We start from the raw sequence: 14,932 nt of genomic DNA on the forward strand, positions 1-14,932 counted from the left end.
ATAGGCTCTAACTGACCAATTAAAATCACCTGCAGTTCCCAACATTACCAAAAAAGGGAAAATCCCATATGTCCCCATGTATCCTCACTCTGCCCTGTAACTGTGGCCCCTCACCACGACTTCCTTACAGACAGTCTCTTTTGGCTGTCCTCCCCCCTGCTCTCTTGTGGCATATTCAATAAATTCTCATCTCTTTTGTTCTGCCTTGGGTAAAATTTTTACCACCTGTTCCACCAGCCTTCACCTGATCAGAGAGCCCCACATGCGGTGGCCCCTCCATCCAACCCAGCACTACACAGATAGTATATAGTTTGCATTTTAAAAGAGTCAAACTGTAGCAGCACAAAAGAGAAATTACACAATTATATAGATAACAGCAAGAGAGGCCTTCAGAAGAATCGTAAAGTCCAAGGAAGACATGAGGAAAGTAGGATCTAAGTCAAAGAAGTGAAAATAGAAAAGTGAAATAGAGACTAGGGTAATGTTAGGGCAGTAGAGTCACTTGACCTTGGCCACCTAATGAGAAGATGGAGGATGGGAAGAGAAAGTGACAAAGACAACTTCTCTTCATTTGCTCTGACCACTAGGTGTGGTCACAGATATGGGAGAAGTTGCAGAGGTAATAAGCACTGATTTATGGAGTAGAGGGGAGAATCTACATAATCATTATTTCAGTTTTGAAGATGTTGCCATTGAAGTTTCTGTGGAACATCTGGGAATTTCTCAGTAGACAATTGCATGAAGGAAAAGGAGATAGAGATTTGGAGATATCATTATATAATTATGTATCAATCATCTATTGCTATGTAACAACTTAAAATTTTGTAGCTTCACACAAAAATGATGTATAATCTCTCACAGCTCTGTAGCTTGGCTTGGCAGTTTTTCCACTTCTCTCATTTAGACTCATGTAGCTGCATTCAGCTAGCAATATAGCTGAACTGGAAGATACTAAATGGCCTCCATCAGAGGTATTTCACTGGTCTATTTCCTCTATGTACCTTTTCCTCCTTTACACCGTCTTCTTTATATGTTGGACTCAAGATAGAATCCAAGAAGCAGGGTGCCTGGATAACTCAGTCAAGTGAACATCCAACCCTTGATTTATACTCAGGTCATGATCCCAGGGTCATGGAATCAAGCCCTGATTTGGGCTACATGCTGAGCTGAGTGTAGAGCCTGCTTAAGATTGTCTCTCTTTCTCTCTCTCTCTTTCTGCCGCTCTCCCCAGCCTGCCTGCATTCTCTCTCTCTCTCTCTCTCCCACCCTTAAAAACAAACAAGGTGAAGTCATAAAAGATAGAGCCTCCACAATGAAATTAATGTTGTTATAAAAAACAAGAAGAGATGGCAAATAAATAGATCCCTCCCTCCCTCCCTCTCTTTTTTTCTCTCCCACTCTCCTCTCTGCCTGAATGCTCAAAGAAAGGCAATGTGAGGACATAGGTAGTAAGAAGGCTCTCACCAAGAACCAAACCATATTGGCACCTTGATCCCAGACTTCTAGCCTCTAGAACCATAAGAAATAAATATTGGTTGTTTAAGCTACACAGCCTATTGGGGTTTGTTATGACATCCAGAGGAGATGAAAACAGATGTTAGGAAGTACATAGAAAAATTACTATGTACAAGCAATCAGGAATGTTGAAATGAAGTTGCTAATAGATGCAAACCAGTTAGTATCCTATAGGGCAATAAATCATTGTGTTTGGAGTGATCTTTTCTATTAGGCATAAATGAATGTATCTCTACAGGAGAAGATTCATTTGCATTACTATGGACAAGAATCACTGCATTACTATCAATTTTCTACAAATTACCTTCTACCCCTACAGAGTTGTAAAATAGCCTACTTAACAGAAAGACAATCAAAAATGCATCTTTCTTCCCACCCTCATATAATTTCCAGAGTGGCCTGTAGAAATGCTTGTTGGGGCCCATCCAGCCAGAAGTGCTGTGTGGCCTTTGGGACCCTGCTTCCCCTACTTGAAAATGTGTGCGCGTGACTGCTTGTCCTAAATGGATCAGAGACTGGAGTTAGTTTTCCTATTATTCATGCCACTTGGTAATTGCAGTTTCAGTAAATGGGCAGACTTTCTTATTGAAACTTCCTCCCTGGTGAGAGGCACCTTACTCACAGACTATTGTTAACCTTTAAAGAAAAATAGCCTTGTCATAAGCTTCAGTTAATATTACACTATATATGCAAAATAAGACCCCTGCTCATGTATTTTTAGTGATAAACTATGTTTTTTGATCTTCTGTATTATACTCCATTTCTGTCTTTAATTTTCTGTTCTCTCTTCCGGGAAAACAATGATCTATTCTAAACATGTGATTCCTAAGAAGTTGCAAACAATGTAATCATTAAAAGAAAGATGTAATCACCTATGGTATTTAAGACACCAAGTTTCACAGTAAAGTGTGGTCTCTTCCACCATTCATGTTGTCTGTGTTCTTTCTTATAGATATTTCGCCAACACCAACCCCCTACTCAGAGACCCTTAGACTCTGGTGCGTGGGCTGGTCCCCCGCAAATGCTGAGCACTGAAAGGACACCCACTAATTCTCTTGCCCATTTCCAAATGCTGGAGAATTTATTTTTCTCTGGTAGCCATCAAACATTATTATATACACTGAAGTATGGCAAACTTCTAGGAATATCCAAGTTTAGTCTCAGTTATATTAATGGCAATGTCAGATGGATTTTGTGATTTGAACAAGGGTTCCAAATCTTAATCATATTACAGGATTTCAAAGTTAAATGGCACAAAGTTTGACCAATACAATTAATTTTTTTAAAAAAGAAATACAATGACCACATGATCATTATATAAGCAGTTATGTCAAGTCACTCTATTTAGGTGATACAGTAAGGAAGTAAAGACTATCAAGCTATTTTTGGATATTTTATACTGTTCTTCAGGTCTCAGATCTGGTGTCACTTCCTCCCTAGCTCAGTGATCCTCAAACTAGGGTACTTTCCAGAAAACATTTGAACTTAGATAATGTTAAGGCTATATCAGTTTTCAGATCTTAGCATCAGAAGCAAATTCATAGTCAGAGTTTATGAGGAGAATATGAAGAAAGCACTTGAGTATCCAAAAGCATTCTACCAACTTTCAAAAAATACCATCCCACAATTTTCTCCCACTGTCAGGCAGAGATGAAAGCATGAGTGTGCACCCACATTCATGTTAACCTTAACTCTTACTATGTTGAACTGCCCTGGGCTTTACAACTTTTTGGTTCCTTAATGAAGGGTAAGTTTCCCCAATAGATGTCACAGAACCTTTGAATTTCCTATACTTTCTTGCAATAAATATCCCAGTTAAGGGTAAAAACAGGTACTGGAACTGTGATATATTGAACTATTTTTTAACAAATATTTCTTAACATTCATTTATTTTTGAGAGATAGAGAGAGACAGAGCATGAACAAAAGAGGGGCAGAAAGAGAGGGAGCCAAAGACTCCTAAGCAGGCTCCAGGCTCTGAACTGTCAGCACAGAGCCTGACTTGGGCTGGAAATCATGAACCTTGAGATCATGACCTGAGTTGAAGTTAGATGCTTAACTGACTGAGCAATGCAGGCGCTCCTTAAACTATGTTAGAAATTCAGATATGGAAATGTGGGAGATATGAGCCTCTCTCTACCGCACCCCTCAGCAAAGGATGCATTATTCTTGAGTGAGAATCACAACAGAGCAGAAAGCCAAGAGAACACCAGTAAGAGCTATCAAACAACATTTTTTCCCCAGGTAATTAAATGATTTCATTGCAGGAACACTCAATACTCATCTCTAGGGCTTGTCATGAGATGGGGGAAATTTACAAAAGAAAAGCCAGAAGTGCAGATTAATGATGTAAAATGTTTTAAATATAGTCAGAATGCTTCTTAGGAACAGAAAATTTATCAAGATTATCAGAAAAAGTCCACCAACAAAAGTTTATGTATTTTTTTAAGATTTAGGATTTCTTATGCAATAAGGTGCTTTTCAAGTTTATGAAAACAAATTACATTATGAAATACTCTAATTTCAGACAATAAATTATTTAATCATAAAAATATTTAATATATTATTTCTCCATTTAACAACAATAAATAATTTGCTGGATGACTGATCAATTTACTTTTAGCTTTATATAATTTTATTTTTTCATTAAATACATAAGAAAAGTATGATCATGTTATAAGATGTGTTTCACATAAAATTTTAATTTTTATATATTACAAGTATTTTTCTAAATTTATAATATAACTAATTGTATAAAAGTGCTAATCAAATTGATAAGTCAGCTTAGAAAATATTTTTAAGCACTTAGCATCTTGTGAACATGGAAAATAAGATTTAAACATTTTCATACACATGTATTTGTAGCTTAGTATGATAAGCATAAAATACATTATACTTTGATAAATATATTTAAATGTCATGGAATAGAAATATCAATTAAAATAGTAAAAGGAAAGAAATACATTTTTCTATAAAGTTGAAATACATCTCTTTCTAAAAAAGAGTGAGTTTGTATTTTTTGATGTTGAAAAGAGTATCACATGATTGTGATTTTTAGATTTCATTAAATGCACTTACAAGAGTGATATAGCTCCTTTATTAGTCAAGGGTCATCATATGCTGAAGGCAACAGTCTTTACAACTAAATAAAATTTAAGATGAATAAATTTAGATGTCAAGTTAAAAATGTGTGAGGAGGTACATAATTTTTCAAAATTCTATCAGGTGTTAGAGAATGAAAAGTTTGGAGCCAACTGGGCTGTGTTATGTTTTATGCTTTCTTTCCCCTTCAGAACTAACTCCATATGTACTTACTTCACTGTGAAGTAAGTATATTTAGGACCCTGTCAGACCTTTTAATTTGCACTGATGAGTTCATTTTTTATATATGCGAGTAGCATTAATCTTCCCCACTAATTTGTACGCTTCATGAAAGCAGAGATGAGGCTTAGTTTGGTTTACCACTTTGTTTTCCACAACTTGCATAGAGCTTAGACCGTCACAGATATTTGGTATGTCTCTAGTTTAAATTACTCACTTAACTAATTTCCAGGGAGAATAACAGCGCTCATCACTCTCAACATCACATTAAAATCTCTGACGCTTTCTTTCTGATATCCTTCTGTACCTTTAAGTCCTGCAAGATAAATTGGTGCTGCCTGTGGCAATTAGTATTATCCTATATTTTATGACTCTTGTAATAAAGTTGTCTTTCTACTAACACCAAGTGATTAGCTCTTTATTACTATTCCCATTTTCGGAGATGACTTATTGTACACCTACAAAACGTTCTACAATATAAATTTCCATAACTTTTATCAGCTGAATTTTACTATTTAAGCCAAAATTCTTTCAGTTTCTGAAGTCTTCATGTATAATGTCTTAGTTTTATTGTATCTTAAAATAAAAATCAGTTTTTCTCACTTTCATTCTTCCAAACCCTTACGATCAGTTCTCTTACTCATAGAATACTCATCAAAACTGTAACAGTTGCAAAAGAGAGAAAATAAATATGCTGCTGAGTGACAACCCATGCTTTTATAAAATGTTTTCTGCATTATTGTTAAAAGGCAGAATTATTGCAAGTATGCCCATCTGCATGTCTGCATTTATTTTAATCAAACAGCAACTGCTATTTTCTTTTTATAAAAAGAAAGTCTCGTTAATACATATGCTAAATTCACTACATGAAACATGTGGCTTTAAGGCTTTTAAGGCTTTAAGAATCCTGCACCAGTCAGTCTCACTGTCAGATATAAGTTCATGGTTTTATAGATAATGTTATATCAATACTTAACCATAAATATAGACAGCTCCTATGGGTAAAAGAAATTAACTCAAAAGTCAGTACATCAAGATTATATTTATTTCCACTACAGAATTCTGACAATAATTATACAAACATTATCAATGAATGTTTAAGGAAATAAAGAAATAAGTAACCTTTTTATTGTTGTGGGAAATGTTGCCATAACACTGTCTACTATAAGGGGGAAAATCTATGATAAAATATCCTCATTTAGCAGCAGCGACAATAAAAATTTCCCGCACCCTTCTGGCAGGAGAACACTGTAGCTCTTCCAGCCATTCCCAACAGCAGAACACAACTTCAGGTACTTCAGGTTTCATGCCTAAGCTTTCAGACACTTTTGCGGAACAGAGCAGGCATATCCTGCATGGATTTTTAGCAAGTATTTAAAGGTTTCCAAAGTTAGAAACTAGAGACTTTGTCATCAAAGTTACATACGAGGCAGGTGTTTAAAACAAGATTTTAACATTTGTCAGATTGAATCCAATCTTCTGTAAACACATCTTGAATTTGAAAGTTATGTAATAGCTGTGTGAAATCAATGGTCATAATAAAGTGATGGTTATATTAAAGCAATAATTAAATGGTTAAATATTACACAGAGACAGGTCTATTTCAAAAGTTATTCCTTCTAGCTGATAAACGATTAGCCCTTTATTACAAGACAATACCTTGTGGCAGCTACTTTTGGGGAAAAAAAAAAAGGGCCTATGTGTCCACTAAATCAAATAAATATCACACTAAGCTAACTGAACAACATCTTGGTAGAGGACAAAAAAAAAATCAATGTTCTTAATCCTAATTCCCGAGTTAAGGGTTAGGACTGAGGAGGAAAGGAGACAGACTAGCGATTGAAAGGAGAAAATTGAGAAGGTATGTCCTTCTGGATGACCATGTTCACCAAGGAGAAGCCTCTGCTGGAAGTGATGAGAACGCACAGGAGAGCAAGGTAAGCACAACGGCAGCAGATAAGCCCAAGGCTGTAGTTAACAGGGCTGAGATCACATCCGTGGAATACAGACATAGGATGCACAGGATGGCTAGTTTAAAATAGCTAAGCTTCAACACTTACATTGTGTTGTATTATTAAAAAAAAAAATCAGTTGGTTGTTATCCCTGGTTCTTGTGAGAAAGTGTTGAAACCTTTGGAACTTCCCAAATGATAGAAGTGTCTTTGTTATTCATGGTAAGTAGGTCCCTTGGGGTGTACTTAAGTTTATGCTAATGAGAAGATTCCTGCAAACCCAGAGATGGCTTCAGAATGAGGGCTGGTCATGCAGGCAATACCAACCCTGTAATTCGAAGGCTAGGAATTAGAGATAAGTGATACCAGCCCAACCTGGAGTTAGTGACTGAGTGTCATCACATGGCCAGTGACCTGATCAACCATGCCAACATAATGAAATTCCACTGACATAAACCCAAAGGTTGTGTGAGCTTCCTGGAGTGATACACATTGATATCTGGGAATGTGAAATGTATTAACTCCACAGAGAGGGCACATAAGCTCCACATTTAAGACCCTCTCAGAACTTACGCTCTGGGTCTTCTCCTTCTCCTTCTCCTCCTCCTTCCACCCCCCTCCTTTTTTTTTTTTTTTTTTTTTTGGTTCATCCTAATTTTACCTTGTAATTGTAAATATAGTATTTTCCTGAATTTTGTGAGTTAATCTATCAAATTATCAAATCTTAAGGATGATAGAAACTCCCAGTTCGTACCCCGTTTATCAGAAGTGTGTGTGGCCTCAGAACCTCTGAACTTAAAACCTGATACCTGAAGTGAGAGCAGCATTGTGGAGCACTGTGCCCTTGACCTACATGAAACTGACTTATCTCCACGTAGTTATTGTAAAAATTGCATTGCAGAGTGCGACACAAGGATGTTAAGAAATTCTATCCTGTACTCCACCAAAAAAGAGGCAAGAATTAAGTACAGGCCTATATTTAAACCTGATACAAATTATAAAATCAAGGAATCATGAGAGAAGTCTACAAGACACTAATTTATTCTGTCTTAGGCAGAAGAATAACATAAATTCAGTATAAAAAATGAAAATATTAATATAATTAACATCTAACTACTGAAGTATGACTTTTCTCAGCTAAAGCAGAACTAATCCGGAGTCTGGAAAAAGGCTGGGCTTACAGATATTGATCTTGTGACCACAGATGGAGGTGAACAAGGTGGTGTAAGTATTGGGAGGCTGCAAGATTATTAAGAAAAATTGGGATTGACCCTGTAAAGTGCTCTACACTACTATTAATCTTTACCCCAATATATTTTTTATTTTGACATTTTTGTTAAAATAATACATACTTCAGAATTCTAAAATGCCACCACACATACTTAAAAAACACAGATGAACAAGAATATGAAAATCAAAACATCATTTTCTTAATCCCCAAAAGCTATAATTGCATATACCTCATTGTGTATCTTTACAGTAACTTCCTGTGTATATAGCTTTTATATACTTTTCACAATATGAGAACATATTGTGCATTATTTTTGTGAACTGTTTTTGTTCCTCCAGAGCGCAATCAATGTTTCCCTGTCAATAAGTTTTTATCTCAACTAATACCCAATTTATGTTTAAAATTTCCTTAGTTGTCACAGAAGTAGTATGTGCAGCTGTCCAACTTGAATATAATTCCGGATTCTAAAATGTATCTGGTGACTGTACCTCTCACACTGCCCCTGGTCTCGTCCCGCACTCCTCGTTTATGACATGATGTCTCAGTCTGAGCCAGCTGCTTCATAGAATATCATGCCTTCTGATTTTGTTGTTCCAATGGTTCGAAGATTGAGATTAAATGGCTTAGGCTTTATTTGGAAATAAGGTTCATACAAAATATAGTTAAATTAAAATGAGATTACAGTGAAGGAGAGTGGGCACCTACTGGAGCAGGGGGAGTTAGGGCCATTAATCAAACGGGTCTGATGTCCTTATAAAAAAAAAAAAGGGAGTTTAGGAGGGAGACAAGCACATAAGGATGTGAGTTATATTGTCACAAGCCAAGAAAGTATCTGAATTTAAGAGGCTGAGAATCCATCTTTCCCTAGGACCTTCAGAGGGAGTATGGTCGCGCCAATATGTTGATCTTGAACTGCTAGCCCGCAGAAAGGCGAGACATTAAATTACTGTTGGATAAACTATCCCACTGAGGCATTTTGTCACAACAGCTCTAAGACACTAAGGCGCTAATCTATTCCTGTTCCAAACCCAAATTTACACTGACAAGACAATTATGAGCTCTAGCCCACACCTAAAAGAATAAAAATGAATCAAATTCTAAGGTAATTTTTTTTTTGGTAAAGAAAAGAAAAAGAAAAAAGAAAAGAAAAGAAAAGAAAAGAAAAGAAAAGAAAAGAAAAGAAAAGAAAAGAAAAGAAAAGAAAGAAAAGAAAAGAGAAGAGTTGACTTCGGTTTTTACATCTCATTGCTAACCGAGCTGCTCTGTTCCTCCAGAGCACAAAGGGCTGCAAGCCTTTTGTACAGGATCCTCTATAACATTGTAACACTGTATTTTAAGCAAACGCTCATTTGTGGCAAGTCAATATCACAAATGAAACATTGTCTGAGGAGAAAGGAAAATCAATATCTACCTTTAGGGTCATTAAATTTTGATAAGGGTTTTCTGCAAACATCAATACACTACTGAACAGATATGTATTGCATGTTTCTTTTTCCTTCTATTTAATGAAATCTGTCTAGGGTGCCACCTGAACACTTCAACACACACACCTTTCTACAGAATCACCACTGGCCGTCTTGAAGACGTTTGTTGTCCTCGTTGGCTTTGTTTTAAACAGATGCGTTAGCTATCCGTTTGCCACCAGAAGGCAAAGCACCATGTGAACCAGATTCCTACATACACTCCAGTGTCTGGAGCCGCAGCTGTGGAATTGGAACAGAGCAGTCAGCTAAAAAGGATGACGGAGATTAAACATTTTCACTTGCCATATTTGAGAAAGTTGTTGCTATTTTAAAAAAAGAGAGAAGGGAAACATATTGCAGAGTAATATCTGAGAAGAACTCAGGATGAAAATGAGAACAACTAAATAAAGTGTCCTAAAAAAGCTGGGCAGCTCACCTTCCCACAGGGTTTGAGCAAGTAGCCAGATAAATTACCACTTCTCAACTGGGTTCAAATGATCTAAATTGTTCTTCATTAAAGCTTTTCCATTTTATAAAAATGCAAGCTTTAAATAACCCATTTCTTGACAGAAGAGAAATGATTTTGATGTATTATTTTTTAGATATTTGCTTATCTGTTAAAAAAAACACCTTCGATTTTTAAAATATTTTTCTTACTTTTTTTTGTGCCAGAAACCTAGCTATACATTCCTGTTGGCTAATTATCTTTATCTTATTCCACTCAATGTTTGATTATCATCCCTTGTAAAATAGGCTAATGACAATTTGGATGCCGTAGGCCAATAATTCTCAAAGTCTTTGTTCATGCACGCTCTCAAATATGTGCATGCTCTTGGAACAGCAGGGTTGCATTTTATAGAACCTGGAATGACGGAACAAATAAATTGCTAAAACATAGCTACTGTGAAAATGTGTGTGTGGCACACCAGACGTAGTATGTTAGCAAATTCTCTTCTGCTTTCTGCTAATCCCCTGAGGTCACAGTAGATCCAAAGAACATTGCTTGCAGATGATTTCCATAAGTGTTTGCAAACCTCCCCAATCTAATGTTGTGTTTATGATAACTTCTATAATGATGGAGGACTTTTACCAATGCCTAAATGTTTATAGATCTTTACCTACTATTTTCTGGAACATTTCCTGCAAAGTATTCCCAGGTAAATTAAAACTATCTAACATGAAGCGCTCTCCCTTTAATGACAGGGTCAGCATGGTCATCTGTGCACCTTTTGCTGATCTTTTTGAGATGAAATAGTTCACCAAAATATCAATGGAGAGAAACAGCTCAGTGAACAACAAACTACTTAAGACACGTTAAGTAAGTGGTATAAAACCTCTGTGTGTTGATTCACTCTTTCAGATGGGGACATATCCACTCAGAGGGATGCTTTTTTGGAGATGCAAATGCACTGAGCTTAGATTAGGGCAGGGATGATCATTGGCCAAACCCAAGAACTTGGCAGTGAAGGGAGTGAATAACTGCATATGGAAAGTACTGAAAAATCAGAAGTATTATATTTTATTGGCTCAACACATTTCATGATCCTCAGATCATGAGGAAAATGTAAGCTTGGAATGTACTTTAAAGGGTTACTTAAAAGACAAATGATCAATATTTTTATAGTGCTCTTCATAGATTTAAAGGTTCAAAACAAAACTAAAGAAGTCATCAAGGATTACAATGCAAATGCTATTATACCAAAACAACTTTTCATGGTTTCTATTCAAGCATGCTCACTTTCTCTTAGTTGACCTTCCCCAAGAAACTGTTCTTTTCTATTCTCTAATGGCTAAAGCTTTTCACGTTCCAGTACACACGGTACTGCTCTTCCACTTTCCTCCTCCTCATTGTAGGTTGTTCTGTGCTTCCACCACGTCCCACAACCCATTCAGCAAAATGTCTCATCTACAAAAGGTCAGAGTAAAGGAATATGCATACCCAATTGTTGAAAAAATAAATGTAACATTTTGCTTACAGTTTAATAGCACAACAGTGATGGGTTAAACATCCAGCTATACTATGGCCTATGGATGAGACCATACTCCTTTAGGGATCAAACAAAAAAGGATATTACAGGAAACATGTTTAAAGGAAATGGTACAGCAAGTGAAAGTGAAAACGGATTACAAAGACTTAGCTATCTATTGGATCTGTTCAGATTCTCCATATATGGCACACTCTAGGAAAACATTAAAATGTATTTTACTAAGAGTTGATGTATATTTGATATTTACTAGGAGATTAGGTCTTAAGTATTTTCAACAACAAAAAAAGGTACCATGTGAGGTGAGCTAATGGATGTGTTAACTTGATTGCATTTCAAAAGGCATATACATATTAAACCATCATAATGTAGATCCCTTTAAAAAATCAGATTGTACAACCTAAATATACCTTTAGTCAATCATACCTTAATAAAAGCTAGAGTGAAATAAAATGAAATAGTTGATATATGATGGTATAAGTCATTGAGTTTCTCGTGTGTTCATTCAAAAGATCGTAAATTGTTGCTAAGCTTATTTAGTAATGAAAAGTGGATAGAACCTGATACCAAAAGAAAGATTTTTAGTCCTAAAGTATTCCAGCCAAGAGTAATTGTAATCTCTTCTAATTACTATTCAAAATTGATTTGAGAGTTCTTAAGATAACACTAGCATTTCAGTCAACATTTACCTTTAATAAAGTGTGACATATTCCATAGATTACAACAACAAAAAATCACCAAACGGAAAGTTCTGTAATAGTTGACTCAACAGTCAACCTAAATTACTACTTGCAGAGTACCATGTGTCTGCTACTTAAAAATTGGCTACTTAAAAAATGTGTACACACACCTCACTGTGAAAATAGTAGAACACCAATCTTTTCCTACAACTTTGAAATATAGTGAGTGTTGACCAAGATTTAGAATTGCATGAGCATGTTAGTTTATTTGATTTACTTTACTTTTTCCCAGGTTTGAATGAAACAAGTTGCAGGCTTGTATAATATACTCATGAATAAAAAATAAATGTGTTTAGGAGTTCAAATGGAAGCTTTTATTAATAATATCTGCTAGTGAAAAGGAAGTTAACAGATTTGAGGCTTAGAAGCATCTCTGAAAAATAAATCTGCTATTTAGTTTCCTTGTGCTTACAACAATAAGTTATATTAAATGAAACCAAACACTTCAACACAAACACCATATAAAAATTCTCTTTTCCATTAAAAAATCTCTATTTTAGAGAAAACCAAGCCAAATCAAAATAAACATGCAAACCACTTTCACTCTTCAAATACAATCCACATAATTGAAATAAACCAAAATATGAGGATTTCTGATTTAATGCCTTCATATTTTCCTTCCTAACCTGAAAATAAGTTGAACTAATAAGTTCTCAGATACCTCTATAGCCAAAAATTGTATGGGGGGATTAATCATATAAGAAATGTTAACAGTGATGCTCCTATCAATAACTCTTTTTTGTTTTGTTTTATCTTCTATAAATATTTTCTACCCTCTTCCCTAAAAAAAACAATTCATCTGGTTCACTTTTAAATAACTAATAAGCAATAGACATAAAATACAGAAATAAACCATTACAGTATGGGAAATATTTTACAAATGTCTCCAATGTGATTACATTGTTATAGTCTTTCCTATGTAATGTTGTTCTTAAATCATTTGGATTTTAATATCATGCAATTTATCCCAAGTTTGAGACACACAAAAATATTTATTTTTACCAAGAAAATTCTGCATCTTAAAATTGCAGATGGTACCTTTTGCATTTTTCCACAAATATGACACATCTTAAAGCAATTCCATTTATTGTTATATTTTTTTATTTTAGTTATATAAGTGTTTAGGAGCTTAAGTTGCAAGCCTTTATTTTTTTATGAAGTGATTGCAATGTTAAAATGCACTAGTTTTGTTCAACATGTCAAAACAAACTTTTTTTTTTAAACACATACACTTTATTCAACATGTTTCATCAGTCACAATCTTTCTTCCCAAATAAAACATACAGGTTAAGGTGTGTTGGGGTTGTTGTTGCTTTTCTTTTTTGGTGCTTCCAACTATGATAATCATTGTTGAAAAGAATATTTAATGCTGGACCACAACACCCAAATGGTCTAATGACGGGTTTGGGTAAGCTAGGTCCCGGTTTTTACTATCTATTAAAAAAGTCATAATGAAACCATAAAGCAAGACAACTATTTCAATTAACCCAAACCCCACCTCCCCCAAACAAAAACTATTCATATCTAATTCACAGAAATACCATGAAAATAATGAAAAAGTAGATATATATTATTGCTCTGATTACAGTTTATAGCAAAAACAGTCCAATACAGAACCAAAGTATTCTGTCAACATTAAGTGGTGCCTAAAAATATGGAACGCTTCACGAATCTGCGTGTCATCCTCGCGCAGGGGCCATGCTAATCTTCTCTGTATGGTTCCAATTTTAGTGTATGTGCTGCCGAAGCGAGCACCAAAACAAACTTTTTAATACTTCTACAATGTAATGAATTGATAAAATGAAAGATCATGTGAAAACAAAGTATTCATCAAGATGATAATGACATGGACATTTTTAAATTAACAAAAACCATCTGTTTTGAATGAAGAATGAAAAGATCCAAATTAATTTCATATGTGTAAGGTTTCAGATGTTTTTTATAGTATTAAGGATAAATTGTGTATGATGTTTCATGGAAACAAAGAAAAATAACCTAGGTTAGAAAAAAGAGAATGATAAAATTTTGTGGTTCTTTTGCATTTGAGAAGTCCTAAGAAACACATACATTTCACCATGTAATTGTATTTTGTGCTTTAGTATTAGTGTTAGAAGATGTTTAATTTAAATAATGTTTTTTATATCCTCCTAATAACTTAGAATGTAAATGTACTTTTGTAAATGAAAACAATAAATAATAAATAAATATGCTTCCAGTAACACTCTGGGCTTCTGTGTGATTTGTTCATAGTGTTAATGATTGTGTCTAGGTAAATATCTGAAACAATATATGCTACTAAGTAAAAGACTGCATATCCCGTGGTGTGAACTCTGTGATCTAATTAAATTCTGGCTGCCCTCCATTATAGAAAAGGAAAGTATGTGGTGTGTGAAAATGTGCAAATTAAACAAGATTACTAAGTCCTTGAACCAATATTGGGTTGAGAAGGTAGGTTGTTTTTGATGATCTTGGATGTATGAAATGATAAATCCACAGATATGGGTCACAGAATGTAGATATGCATTATATGCCAGATAGTTTAAGGTAGCCTGGCAAGTTTCAAAGTTAGCCGATGTATCGAAACACATATATAGGAAATAAAAATTCTAGACAATAGCCTGCATTCCTAGGCAACAAAATGTTAATCCAGCTGAAAAGATTTTCTTCTTAAATGCAAGTAAGTACAATACTAAAGTTATAGATTGTTTTTGAAATTATATTATCTG

At 34.9% G+C, this 14,932-nt stretch overlaps 1 non-coding gene across 1 annotated transcript; it reads right to left on the reverse strand.

The window, feature by feature from the left end:
• Positions 1–13,854: 13,854 nt before the first annotated feature.
• Positions 13,855–13,961, reverse strand: LOC115303042. The gene has a single exon (XR_003913782.1). It is a non-coding gene; the product is annotated as a U6 spliceosomal RNA (small nuclear RNA).
• Between the last annotated feature and the right edge of the window lie 971 nt (positions 13,962–14,932).

Source organism: Suricata suricatta, chromosome 1 (assembly GCF_006229205.1).
Source record: "Suricata suricatta isolate VVHF042 chromosome 1, meerkat_22Aug2017_6uvM2_HiC, whole genome shotgun sequence".
In the NCBI taxonomy this organism is placed as follows: Eukaryota; Metazoa; Chordata; class Mammalia; order Carnivora; family Herpestidae; genus Suricata; species Suricata suricatta.